The 13,510-nt window shown below is 35.8% G+C and overlaps 1 protein-coding gene across 7 annotated transcripts in view; it reads right to left on the bottom strand.

Annotated features, from left to right (window-relative positions):
• Positions 1-13,510, bottom strand: part of CUNH15orf41 (chromosome unknown C15orf41 homolog) — a 263,471-nt gene that overhangs the window by 65,275 nt on the left and 184,686 nt on the right. The gene's annotated exons all lie outside the window — the stretch shown is intronic.

The raw sequence follows: 13,510 nt of genomic DNA on the forward strand, positions 1-13,510 counted from the left end.
CAGGAATGCATATATAAACATGATTATATGTATGTGTGTATGTGTGTTATATGTTAAGCCCTCAATGTTTATGATGACATATATGCTAAGCCCTCAGAAAATGTTTATGATGAAAATAAAGACAAGTCTTCAGAAACATTCTCAAAAGAAACCATTGACTTGCCCAATATTCATGAAGTCAAATGGCCATTAGAATTTTTCAGAATAGGGATAGTGGTGGTTTGGGGGAGCAATCTGTCAAGAATATTAAATCAAATCAGATTAGGGGCAAAAAGAGCTGCAGTCTAATCCAGGTGCACTAACGAATTATGTGTATATTTGGGTAAATCACATAACTTTGCCATGCTAACAAAATTGCTGGTAATGTTATTTTTCCAAGTGTTTTCCTTTGATTTTGAAAGACTAGGCAGACAGTGAGTTCCTTACAAACATATGGTATTAGCTACTATTACTAATCAATAAGGAGAATGATGATAATCACAAGATCCTAGTTACAACTCTGTAAAGACCTCAGAGGACATCTTGTCCAACCCATCCTACTGCCCCCACTCCCTTAGTTCATTCTCCAGATAAGGAAACTAAAGTCTGAGAGGTCAAAATACTTTAAAGGTCACAAGGGTCAGAGGTGACAACTGAATCCAGGTCCTCTGACCCCAAAGTTACTGCTATTTCCATAGTATGCTATCTCTAATAAATGTCTCATTATAGTGTGAATGTGATTGTGGATTCCCAAAAGCTAGACCAGTGGAGACCAAGCTCTAACTGGTACTAACCAAACCTGGAAAGGCTTTGAATTAGGGCTCAGGGATGGGTTACACGCCTGTTATTTGAGGACCTGCTTAGCTAACTTTGGAGAAGTTCATTAGCAGATGAGATGAGAAGTACTGCATTTTTCAGCCAAAGCAACTCTCTAAGATCATCTACTAAGCCTGGTTGTGCTCTGCATTGGAGCAAGGTGTGCCCACATTAAGAAAATCACAAATTTCTTGAAGTATTAAAGGGAAAGTTAGACTAAAGAGTTGAAATGATGATAGTCATATAAATAATGCTTATTCTCTCATTTGGTATTGTACAACACAATTATAGTAAAGTAAAAGCAATAAGAGATGTTCCTAATTGCTTTCACGTTTTATATATTCAAGAAATATGTATACTGTACTTCCTTTTAAGAACAGGAGAGTAATAGCTCATTTTTTTTTTAAAGGCGTAAGAGGGAATATGGAGAAGAGAAATAGGTGGCAGGAAGGTATAATGGAAAGACCACTAGTTGTTGTCAAAGGATTTGGGTTCACATTCTTCCTCTGATATTACCTGTATGATGTTAGGCAAATTGCTGAATCTCCCTAGGCCAGGGGCGGGGAACCTGTGACTTCAAGGCCACATGTAGCCCTCTAGGTCCTCAAGTGTGGCCCTTTGACTGAATCCAAACTTCACAGAACAAATCCCCTTAATAAATGGATTTGTTCTGTAAAACTTGGACTCAGTCAAAAGGCTGCACCCAAGGACCTAGAAGGCCACATGTGGCCTCAAGGCCACTGGTTCCCCACCCTGCCGTAGACCTTGGTATCCTCATCTGTAAAATGAATGGTAAGCTTGGAAGACTTCTGCGGGTCCCTACTAGCTGTAAATCTATGATTATAGGTACCAAAGTAGTTTCTGCTCATCTTGCTGAGACTCTTTAAAGATATTTGTTAAAGTTCACTTTAAGCAAGACATGAAAATCTACTTTTTTTTTTCTTAAAATAAGAACGACAGTTTAACTATTCAGGCTCCAAGTTCAGATGGTGGTAAACACTGGCTTTGTTCAGACTGAATGGTGCCAGGGTCTTCACCAGATAGCATCAATCCAGTGTGGAATGAAGAATTCTGCAGCCAGCATAATGGCCTGAGGATTCATCTACTTGATTGAAACTTAAGAAACCTTGGCTATCCTAACTGTGCTAGGAGACAGTAAATACAAGGTTGACTTCTTTAGAAGTCAGGCAATTCATACAGGTGAATAAAGTTCAGGAGATTAACTTAAAGTCAGGATAGCAAAACAAACACATTGTTTTTCGGCATCTGTTTTGTCTTAATCACAAGCTAAAAAATTCACTTGTAATCCTGTATACAAAAGCCATGTTTATATCAATATCATATGCAGTTCACTTGAAATCGTATACATTAAAACAAAGACCAGAAATCCAAGTTAATGGTCAAAGACAACCAATAACAAAGTCACTAAATTCCAGTTGTCAAACATAATTTATTATGTATATTTCTGCACCACCCCCCTCTTTTGGGGGCCAAACCAGTAATTATTAAAACTAAAGTGATATGGGTGAGTGTTTATGACTTCCTATTGAAAAGCCTGACTTAAAGCCGTATTCATTCAAGACTGAAGAAAATCATGTGGAGATCTCTGTGAGATGGCCTAGTGCCTTTATATCCTCTTGTCAAACCTCAGCAGTTTTATTTGTAGTGATACATGCTGGAGAAGGTTGGAGGTTAAAGTTGATAGGAGGGCCAACAGGAAAACCCACCATCTCCTTTCAAAAGATTACAACCTTTAACATATTAGGATCTGTCTGCAGTTTATGATAATTTTACAAGTCTGTGGTTAGTGTAGTTTATTTTTAAACAAACTGATCCTCAAATTAGAGATCAGATACATCTACTTTTATGTTGATTTAGTCCAAAGTTATAATATCCCTCAGTTTATTACAATTTAAACTATTCCTTTAGTTTTAAATTCTCATTCCCGCCCCACCTCCACCCCAAATACCCGACTTGGTAAAACCTCAATTACCTGTCTTAATTCCCTAAGAAGCTTTCCATTAAGACAACAAGAATCTGCTGGAAAAGCAAATCTGGTTTATTGCAGGACGAGACTACATTTTATTAACCTTTTATCTGGAATAAGGTTCCTCCCTTGATCCTCTTCTGGCAAATACCTCATAACTGGGGATGCCTCTAGCTGGACTAGGTTGATTCAGGAGCAAGGCAGTTTTCAAATAAGTCATAGCTGAAATTCTGCAGCAATAGTCAAGTTTCAAAGCGAAACAAAACAAAACACAGTTACGGTTGCGAAAACGCAACAGTTCTACTGAGAACAAGGGAAAATAAACACGGGCCCAGCGTGGGAAGGCAAATGGCTCATTTAGTGAGCCCATGGCCCAGGACAAGACAGTCCCACCAACTGATGTCAAAAACCTCTATGAAGAAGGCGGCTTTAACTGAATTACTTGTTCTGCAAGAAACTAGGGCAATAGTGTCTACTTCATTTACCCTCTGCTTCTAATTCTTTTGTGAAGAACAATGGTTCAGAACTCATGGAAACCTGTAGTTCTACCATGAGAAGCATTTTTGAAATCTGAAATAATAATTTTTACCATATATCTTAATATCAAAGCTTAATCATTTTTTGCTGCCCCAAATAATTCACGTAAGTCATTGGGTTTTAAGTTTTCATATTTGTAAAAGAGAGGATTGCTAAAGTCTCTTTTAGCTCTAAATGTAATTCTTAAAAAAAATGTATTCTATGTATTCTAAAATGTTATTCTATGAAAAAGCAGCACAGCATAGTGAATAGAGGGACTGGTTTTATATTCTGGAAGGCTTGAGGTCAGGTCTGGCTTCTGGCATATTATATAGGGAACAAACTCTCAGCATCCCAGGTAATTTTATATGTCTCGAGTAAAGACATGTTACTAATCTACATCAGTGGAGGGCATATCCACACTGGGAGTTTACTTCATGATGGAAAATACAGGTCTGGATCCAGAGGACTGGGGGTGGGATATAGGAGAGAAAAAAGTTCGGACATCTTGGATATAGATAGAAAATATCTTACAATTCATGTAAGACAACAAAGCATTTTAAAAAATCCTTTCATATAACTCAAAAATGTCTGAACTAGCTTTTATTAAACTTTCAGGAAAAAAAAAAACAACCCAACAACATAAAACTAGATCTGCTTTTAGATAAGTTCCAAATTTCAGATGGGATAAGGATGACGTCTGAAAAAGAATTTCAAAATGACAAAAATAAAAGATTATTTTATTCTAGCACAAAACAGAGGTGGCTCCTCTGTATCCAGATATGGCATATAACCTGAAACACTGTAAAAGTAATTTTACCTATTAGCATCTTGAAACGCTTTCAAGAAAAGCCATGCTGCTTTTTCACAGAATGACAGCATTTTGAGCTAAAATAGACCCCAGCAATCCTTTCTTTTACAGATAAAAGAACTTAAAAGTCAAATGACGTCTGTGAATTGAGAGAAAAAGAAAAGCTTTGATGTTAACATTTATGGTTAAAATTATTATTTCATATTTCAAAAATTAGTATAAAAAGTATTTGAAAATACTTCTTATCATATAACTATTTTCTTGTCACAAGTTTTCTACAAGCTATTTTATGCCACATAAGTGTTTTCTGATATGGAGCTGAAGGTCATCCAATGTTAGGGGAACCATCAACTTTTATAAAAGATTGTGAAGAGAGCAAACTTTTTCAAAACACTACCGACCATTGCATCACATGAGAAAGGCACCCTTAGGTCAAAGTATTTGTGAACATTATTTGCCTGCTACCATCTCACCAAGCACTTGAAAACACTTTTGTGGTTCAGTTGTGCTTTCTGTTAAGGCACTTCTGGTTTTAAATGCTTATTCCTCCTAATAGAGGGACACAGCTGATCCTATGGATGAGTCTCAAAGGCACCCAGTGGAAAGTCAGGAAATGTCAATTAGGAGATCTGGGTTCAAATCTCAAGACTGTGACTGCTACTTTAGGCAGAAGACTCAGGGGCAAATGTTTTCATTTGGTTTCCAGTGACCTCATCTCCTACCTAGTCCTCAAGGCACTTTGTCTTATAAAATGGCTATTTAATGATCATTATGAATAGGATATGGTCCTTCTCAAAAAGGCTGATGCATTGTTTCATAGCCATGTTGTCTTTTTTCTCACATGTAAAATGAAGACGGGGCTTTTTTTGTCCTGCCTGTGTCTCAGCTGGAAGTTGCAGGGGATGAAGTGATTTTAGTCTATCTGGAGATTCCATATTTAGAGCTGCTGCTATTGTTGTTATTAAGTCGTTTTTTTCAGTTGTGTCTGACTCTCTGTGACTCCATTTGGGGTTTTCTAGGCAAAGATACCACAGTATTTTGCCTTTTCCTTCTCCAGCTCATTTGATAGATGAGGAAACTGAGGCAAACAAAGTTAAGTGACTTGCCTAGGGTCACACAACTAATAAGTGTCTGAGGTCAGATTTGAACTCACAAAGATGAGTCTTCTGACTTCAGGCCTGGGTGCTCCATCCACTGTGCTGCATTATAATCCCTGTAAAAGGTAGTATAGCCTAGTAGATAAGGGCTGGTCTTGGAATTAGTAATACCCAGTTTTAAGAACTGCCTTGGCCAATAGACTAGTTTGTAAAAAACCCTTATTTTACAGATGAAAAATGGAGACCTGGAGTAGTTAAATGACTTTATGAGGATCCCATGGTTAGTTAAGTGTCAGATTCAGAATTTGAATCCAGGGTTCTCTGATTCCAAAGCTAGTCTTCTTTTCATTGTTACTCATTGCCTCCTATAAGTCATTTTTTTCTCAGTACCCTAGGCCACTCTTTAAAATTGTAAGCGACAAACAAATTCATGTTCTTCTTTGAAGGAGATTTTCACACTTAGTTCCCTCTACTGATGAAATCAGATCATGTCTGAACCAAAATCATGATTAAAAATAAATAATTATAACCTTTCAATTTTGAAAATTAGTTTCCAACTTCAACTTGTTTAAATTTGTTATAAAAAGCTGCCTTTTATTTATGAGGCTATTTAAATGTATAAACAAGTGAGTACGACATTTAGTTTTTATAACAGAACTCATTATTAGGTGCTAGGTAGCACAATGGATGGAGCACTGGGCTTGGAGTCAGTAAGCAGGTCAGGAAGACCTGATCTCCAATCCATCCTCAGACATTTACTAGCTGTGGGACCCTGGGCAAGTCACTTAACCTCTATTTGCTTCAGTTTCCTCATCTGTAAAATGGGGGTAATAATAGCACCTACTTCCCAGGTTTGTTGTAAGGATGACATAATTGCCAGTGCATAGCATTAGATAATATAAAGTACTTGGCACAGTGCCAGGCACATAGTATGTGCTATGTAAAGGTCAGCTATTGTTATTATTATTATATTAGGTTAAATTTAAAGACCTGAAAGCATTTTATAAATAAACCTCAGTGGGCCTCAGTTTCCTCATCTGTAAAATGAGATGTTTGCATTAGATAAACTCTTGTGTACCTTTCAGTTTGAACATTAAACTTATCAGGTCAAATTTTTAAGTAGAAATGCTGGGGTAGACACAGTTACACTCAGTGGCATCAGGAAAGCCAAGTACTAGAAACACAATACCAAATACCTACTACCTGACTTAGCAATTTTTCAAATATAATATTTTAAAATAAATAACTTTCCAGGCATTAAGGGCAGGCTAATATTAAGTACATATATTGACTTTGAAGATATGTGAATAATGATGCATTCATAAAAACTATTGATAGACACATATAATCTTTGTCAATAAAAGAACAATAATATGGGTTAGAAAGCAAAGTGGATAATAGTCATAATGAAAGTTATACAAATTTGCTGGGGCTTAGATTTCTCTCCAATTGACTGTGATTATTTTTAGAAAGTAATGGTTGCTTCATGTAACAATAATGCTGGAATTAAGTTATTTAGATTCTAATGCACGTCAAAGTTGAACAAATTGCTAAGTGAATTTAAAAGAAGACACAATAAGCTCATCTGAGCAAGTGCTGTGTCTTCAGAAGTTCAGTCCTTGGCATATAAGTGGGCGTTTAATGTGAAGTAATGACAATAATTTACTTATCCTTTACAGAACTTTAGCCTTGTGCTAATAACAAATAAAGTTTATCTTAAACATAGAAAATGTTTAGAGGAAGGGGACAAATTTACTGTTTTTAGAAACCGTTTTAGTTTTTGTTTTAGTTTTCGAAACTGTTAAGTAAGTGATCTCTTCAGTATTTTTCCTGCAATGCACCTGACGTGTGTGATGTTTAATTTGCAGGTGTGTACTGGGCCTGTTTTAAAAATTTGTAAATTAGTTAAATAATGTTCCATTTGAAGGAAAGTAAGATAAAAAAAAATAGAGAATTACCTAAATATGTTTTCTAGGCATTATGGTTATTTGGATGCCTCCAGGGGACCAGAACCTCCCAACATAGAAGATCATGACTAAGCAAAGGCTTAGTTTTAGACTAGAAGGCCAAGGCCCCAGGTCCCTAATTCTTGGACTGGCTATGAGACAATTAGAATATCACAGATCTAACGTGACCTTAGAGACCCTTCATTTTATAGGTAAAGCAACTGAGAAATTAAATGACTGGCCCAGTATCAAAGCAGAGATTTGAACCCAGATCCTTTCACTCAAGAGCCATGGTTCTTTCCATTGTATCATCACTGTCTTTTGGCTCATGTTTGAAGGCTTGATATGACTGACCAGAGTTTTTACTCCACTGAAAGGAAAGCCATATCCATGACACCAATGAGACATCAGAGAAGTATCTGAGTAGACTATAAAGACCCACATTAAAAGGGAAAAATAAGGATATGAATGGAAAGAGCATCTGGGGTCTTTTTAGCACACTTCCCAAGCATTTAGAGGGTAGAGGAGTTCACTTTGGTTTTCATTGGCTGGTAGACAGCAGATGTATATTTGTGGGTAGAAGACTTCACTTTGGTTTTCATTGGCTGGTAGACAGCAGATGTATATTTGTGTATGGAGTCATCTAGACTTTCCTAGGGTACTCCTAGAGTTGCCTGGAATCCTGAAGCCATGCTCTAGTGGTTTTTCTAAACAGACATATAATAGATAGTAGTGGGTCTGGAATGAAATTGTTCCTTTGATGCTCTCCTGGAGTAGTCCCAGGGCTGTCAAGGGATCTGTGCATATGGACTAAGTAGGAAATAAGGGTGCTGCAGGAAATATCTAATAGCCACTTGGTGACTCACCATGATAAATATAGCACCTTACATAAATGATCTTATTTGGGCTAGAAGAGAGATGGGTAAACTGAGGCTTACAGAAATTGTCACATAGCTAGCCTAGCAAATGTCAAAGGCAGGATTTGAACCTGGGTCTTCCTGAATCAAAGTCTAGCACTCTATTTGACTCTGTCCATTATACCACCCTGCCCCTGTAGAAAAGGCATGTAGTCACCCCTTTCTATGTTAGCTCCCCTGTTTTCACAATTCCTTCTTTCAAACAGACCACATATCCCAGAATCATGATTTTTGCCAGCAAAGAAAAAGAAAAACTTTTCCAAAGTTCCCAGTGTAAATCATTCTGACAATGCTACAGTTTCAATTGGAACATCATCCTTTTAACAGATGTGAAAGATCAGGGTTAAAACAAAACAAAGCAAAACAAAACATATTCAGGGTAAAAAAAAAAAGTTTCCTATTCTTTTTCTGAAAACTAATTTTCTTTTTTTTCCTAATCTAATAGTATTTCCCCCCAATTAAATGTAAACATTGTTTTCAACATTCATTTTTGTAAAATTTTGAGTTCCAAATTTTTCTCCCTCCCTGCCCTCCCCCCTCCCCAAGACAGCAAGTGATCTGATGTAGGTTATACATGTACAATCATGTTAAACATATTTCCACATTAGTCATGTTGTGAAAGAAAAATCAGAATAAAGGGGGAAAACCACGAGAAAGAAAAAACAAAACAAAACACAAAGTGAAAATAGGGTGCTTCGATCTGTATTCAGACTCCATAGTTCTTTCTCTGCATGTGGTTAGCATTTTCCATTATGAGTCTTTTGGAATTGTTCAAGACTAATTTAAAAAAAATTAAATAGAAATATTTTGGATTATGAATATTTTAAAAAGATGAATTAGATGTTTAAGATTAAGTCTTCACATATGACAAGAGACTTGAAAAATCATCTACCCTAATTCACTTATCTGACATATGTGGAAAATGGGGCTCAGAGAGGGTAAGTGATTAGCCTGACATCACAGTTTTAAAATAGAAGAAGTGAGATTCGAACCTAGGTCTTCTAACTCCATGGTCAATGCTCCCCCCTTCCCCCTATTAGATTGTGAGAAAAGAACAGTGCACCTACTCTAAATGCTTCGGAAGTGTGCTAAAAAGACCCCAGATGCCCTTTCCATTCATATCCTTATTTTTTTTTCCCTTTTAATGTGGTTCTTTATAATCTACTCAAATACTTCTCTGATGTCTCACTGGTGTCATGGATATGGCTCTGGGCTTTCAGTGGAGTAAAAACTCTGGTCAGTCATATCAAGCCTTCAAATACGAGCCAAAAGACAGACTGTGACCTAACACCTAGTCTGGTTCAGAGGCTCATCACCAGCAGTTCTGCCACCTGATGAAAATGGTATACCACAAAGTGGAGTGGTTGCTTGTTGAAGAAAGGATCCATACAATGGTCATTTCAAGTACTGAAGAAGTTTTGGAGTTCTGAGGGATACTTGAGACCTAGATTAGGAGTACTGGTAGAGATATAAAGCTGATAACTAGATATGGGGTTGAGAGGAAGAGGTTAGGCCTGAATCGTTTGTACAGAGGTAGTAGTTCAAATCCATCACTGGGGTGAAGAGCACAGAGAAAGAAAAGACCCTTGAATACCTATATCTAAGAGGCAAGAATATGAAGAGGAACCAGCTAAGGAGAATAAAAATAGCTATTAGTGAGGAAGGAAGAAACAAGATAGTATCATGCATCTAGGAATGTGCCATTACGCAAACCATCTTACTTAGTACAATCTGAAAAAGGGAGGATAATGACTGGAGGAATGAATACTGAAATGTTCAGTTAGTCATTTAAGATGTTGAAATAGGAAAAAAAACAAAAACAAAAATGACAAGTCCATGGTTACCCTATGGAAAATACAATGAAGTAGTTGGGTATGTAGATGGGGTGTGGGAAGAAAGGCAATAGAACCCACTCCAAACCAGGGAAAGTTTTTTTTCAATAATGAGATTGCATAAATTGTCTTGAGGAAGAAAAAGTCCCTTTTGGTTCATATAAGGAAGTATAAATTTAGGGCTGTTAGAAAAGGATGAAAAAGTAAGGGCTAGCTTTGTAGGGCTGATAACTTTATATGGGGTTGATAACAAAGAAGTCCTGCAACCTTTGACACCTTTTATGTACCCTTTACAAAATCTTTAATAATAAAGAATCGGGGTTGGATTTATCTATCATCTATGAACAATTTTTTCTTCTCCAACCAAACATAATAGGTCATAGGTCCTCTACAAATGATCAGAACAGCCAGGAAGGGCAGATTTCAGAGAGAAATTTAAACATCTGAAATTATATCCTGTTATGGTAAGAAATTTTGATGATCCTAATGGAAGCTACAGTGATAAACCTACTCCTTGAGAAGAACTTATTACTTAATGTTTAGTGAACTGAATTTTTGAGGGTTACTAGTTTCTATATCTGAGTCTCTTTATCAAACAAATACATATGGCCCTTTCAATTTTAATATTCTGATTTCATGATAGTGAAATGAAACAGAAGGGAAGAGAGAGTTTCAAGAAAGAGAGGAAGAGAATGGTTAACGATGTCTGCAGAGATAAAGGCCAAGGAGGATGATTATTGAAAAAAAAAATTATTGAAGCAATCAGTTTGGTGATCTAAAGATGCAGAGCATCATGGGTGATAATTGAAAGGGTAAGTTTCAGTAGAATGGTGGGTGGAAGTCAGATTTCAAAGGTTAAAAAAATTGAGATGGTAGTAAGAAAGTGGAGATTGCTAAATACAGATTGTTACTTCAAGAAGGTTGGTGGCGAAAGGAAGAAAAGATAAATGGTTAAGGAAGGATTTTTTAAGATTAGAAAAGCCCGAATAGAAGGAAGGAGAGAAACCAGTGGAGTGGGAAGAGAATATCCCTTCAATTATTCAATTTCTTTGACATCATCAATACCTTAGTTGGGAAGGAATGGATTAGAGCAAAAACGGAAGTATTAGTCTTAAAAGGGGGGAAGAATGTTTCTTCCTTAGAGACAAGTAGGAAAAAATGGGTGAGAATACCAAGAAATTCTGAGGTGGAAAGGAAGGATACTAAGGAACTCATAACAAATGGACTTGACCTTCTTAGTAAAGTAGGGAGTAAGGCTATTTAATAGCTGGTTAGGATCCTGGAAGTCTAGAGGATAAGAAATAGATTTTTCTCTATGAAAAGCTAACTGGATTGTATTAAGACAGAGCACACAACTTAGTAACAGATAATATTTACACAGTAATTTCAAATTTATAAAGCATTTTTTTAAACTAACATTATCTCATTAGGTCTTTACTATAACTTTACAACTTTATAAGGCAGTTATTGTTATTGTTATTATCATTATCATTATTATTCCCATTTCTCATTTAGGATACAAACTCAAAAGTGAAATGATTTTCTCATGGTCACAGAGCTAGTTAAATGTCAGAGGTAGGACATAAACTCAGTACTTTTTCCTACAAATCTAGCATTTGATAAAGCTTCGTTTTATGCTTTTTATTTTAAAATCACCAAGTTCTAAAGAAATAAGATACCATACCCAAACATGACCACGTTCCTCACTGGTTTCCCCACCCTGACAATGGCATTTTTGGTTTTGTTGGTTATCAGATGCTTTGGATGGTTTGATGTTTGATCATTTATAAGCAATGAAGGCTTGTTAAAAAGAAAAATCTGAAAACAGGGCCAGGTACTATGGAGTTAAGTTTAATATCAATAAAACAACTAAACACAACTTTTGAAAAAAGTACTGAGAAAAATATAAGGATTTCACATGATGGAATCATAACAAGGAAAGCACTGATTTTAAAAATGCATTATGATATGCTCTTCAGAAGTTACTTGAGATGCTTTATATATGAATCCCTATTTATGACTCAACTTTTTATTGTAAAATACTTAAGTTTAGTAATTATGGTGATTAATAAGTTTAAGTCTGAATATTTAAAAATATAAAATATATTATTTATAAAATTTATAAAAATGTATTATACAGATACAATAAACAACATATATCACATTGCACAGAATATCATGATAAATGCATAAGTAGATAGTAAGCTACATGATTCTCAACATTAAACAGAAGCATTATTTATCTCAAAACTGAGCTTCTGTGGAAATGCTGCTAGGTTACTTCAGTCAGAAGTGAAGTACTTATTGGGCCTGGCATAGCCTAAAAACTAACTTCAAAAGAATGTCAGTTCTAAATTTGCTAAGGAAAGCGTGTGTTTCTTTATATTATTATTATCATCAATATTTATGAGTAAGAGAGATTGTGTAAATCAACTCCCTATATTTATAAACATATCATTCCCTAGTTCTACCTTAAATAGTATTCCAGTTATTGGGGGATTTAGTAAGGTCCTAAGTGGTATTCAATTGGGAAAAAAAAAGAGTTGAACAGTGAATGGACTGCTCTGGAACTAAGGCTTATTAGGAATAAGAACATGTGCACTAGAACAGTTTCTGAACAGGACAAGACTATTGAGTTGAAAGTTCAGATTTCTGGGATTGATCCGTTTCTGAATGAAGTTCCCCTTAAGACTCAAGATAACTTGCACATCGAGTCCCTTAGTGCTGGGCTATGGAATAAACAACTGGCCAGGATAATTGATGGATCTGTTTTAGGAAGAAAGCAAACTGAGCTTACAAAAACCTTCACAGAAGAAGATAAGGTGGAGGCAGGGATCCAAGCGCTAAAAGAAGAACAAGTCAGGGTTATTTATAAACAACTATTTATCACATAGTCAGGTTAACCTGTCTCTAGTTTGCCAAAAGCAATCTAGCTCAATGCTGCTCTGAGACACAGTGTTAATTAGGGTTTTTTACTAAACTCAAAAGGGAAATAAATGGGCTTTCACTTTTTTTGACAGAAAAGTGAAAATAACTTGGGGAAAAAAAAAAGTGCTCCATTCGAGGGGGAAAAATTAATCAACATTTCGAAACATACCCTGGAATTTTTCTACTATACTATTTTATGCTAGTGGCTCTCTAACATGAGAACAGAGTATGTATAAACATGTTAATTATGATGAACAATGCATAAATGGATTTCACTGATCATTCTGGTCTTCAATTTTTGGTAATGGGGCTTGGGATGTAATAATGTGGCTAATAAAGGTCACAGTTCATTTTGAGGCTGAAATAGAAGGTAAGAACCCAAAGCAGAACCTTTTTGGCAAAGTGGGGGAAGGGGGTGTAAGTACCACTTTAATTCATTATGATTCTAACTCTTAAATCAAACCTTAAAGAAAAAAATATTTATAAGATTCACTGTTCTGAGATTCGAGCATAATAGCTTCACGGATGACTTTTCCTTTATCCATAGTAACATGCAGTATCCTTACTAATGTATTAACATTATGAAATTTTATAACATTTTAGATTTCTTTGAAACGAAAAGTCTATTTTACTTTTTAATTAAATCTATTTCCCAGAAAGGTCTTTAAAGGCTCCACAAAG

Source organism: Vombatus ursinus, unplaced genomic scaffold, assembly GCF_900497805.2.
Source record: "Vombatus ursinus unplaced genomic scaffold, bare-nosed wombat genome assembly UNPS02014794.1, whole genome shotgun sequence".
Taxonomy (NCBI): domain Eukaryota; kingdom Metazoa; phylum Chordata; class Mammalia; order Diprotodontia; family Vombatidae; genus Vombatus; species Vombatus ursinus.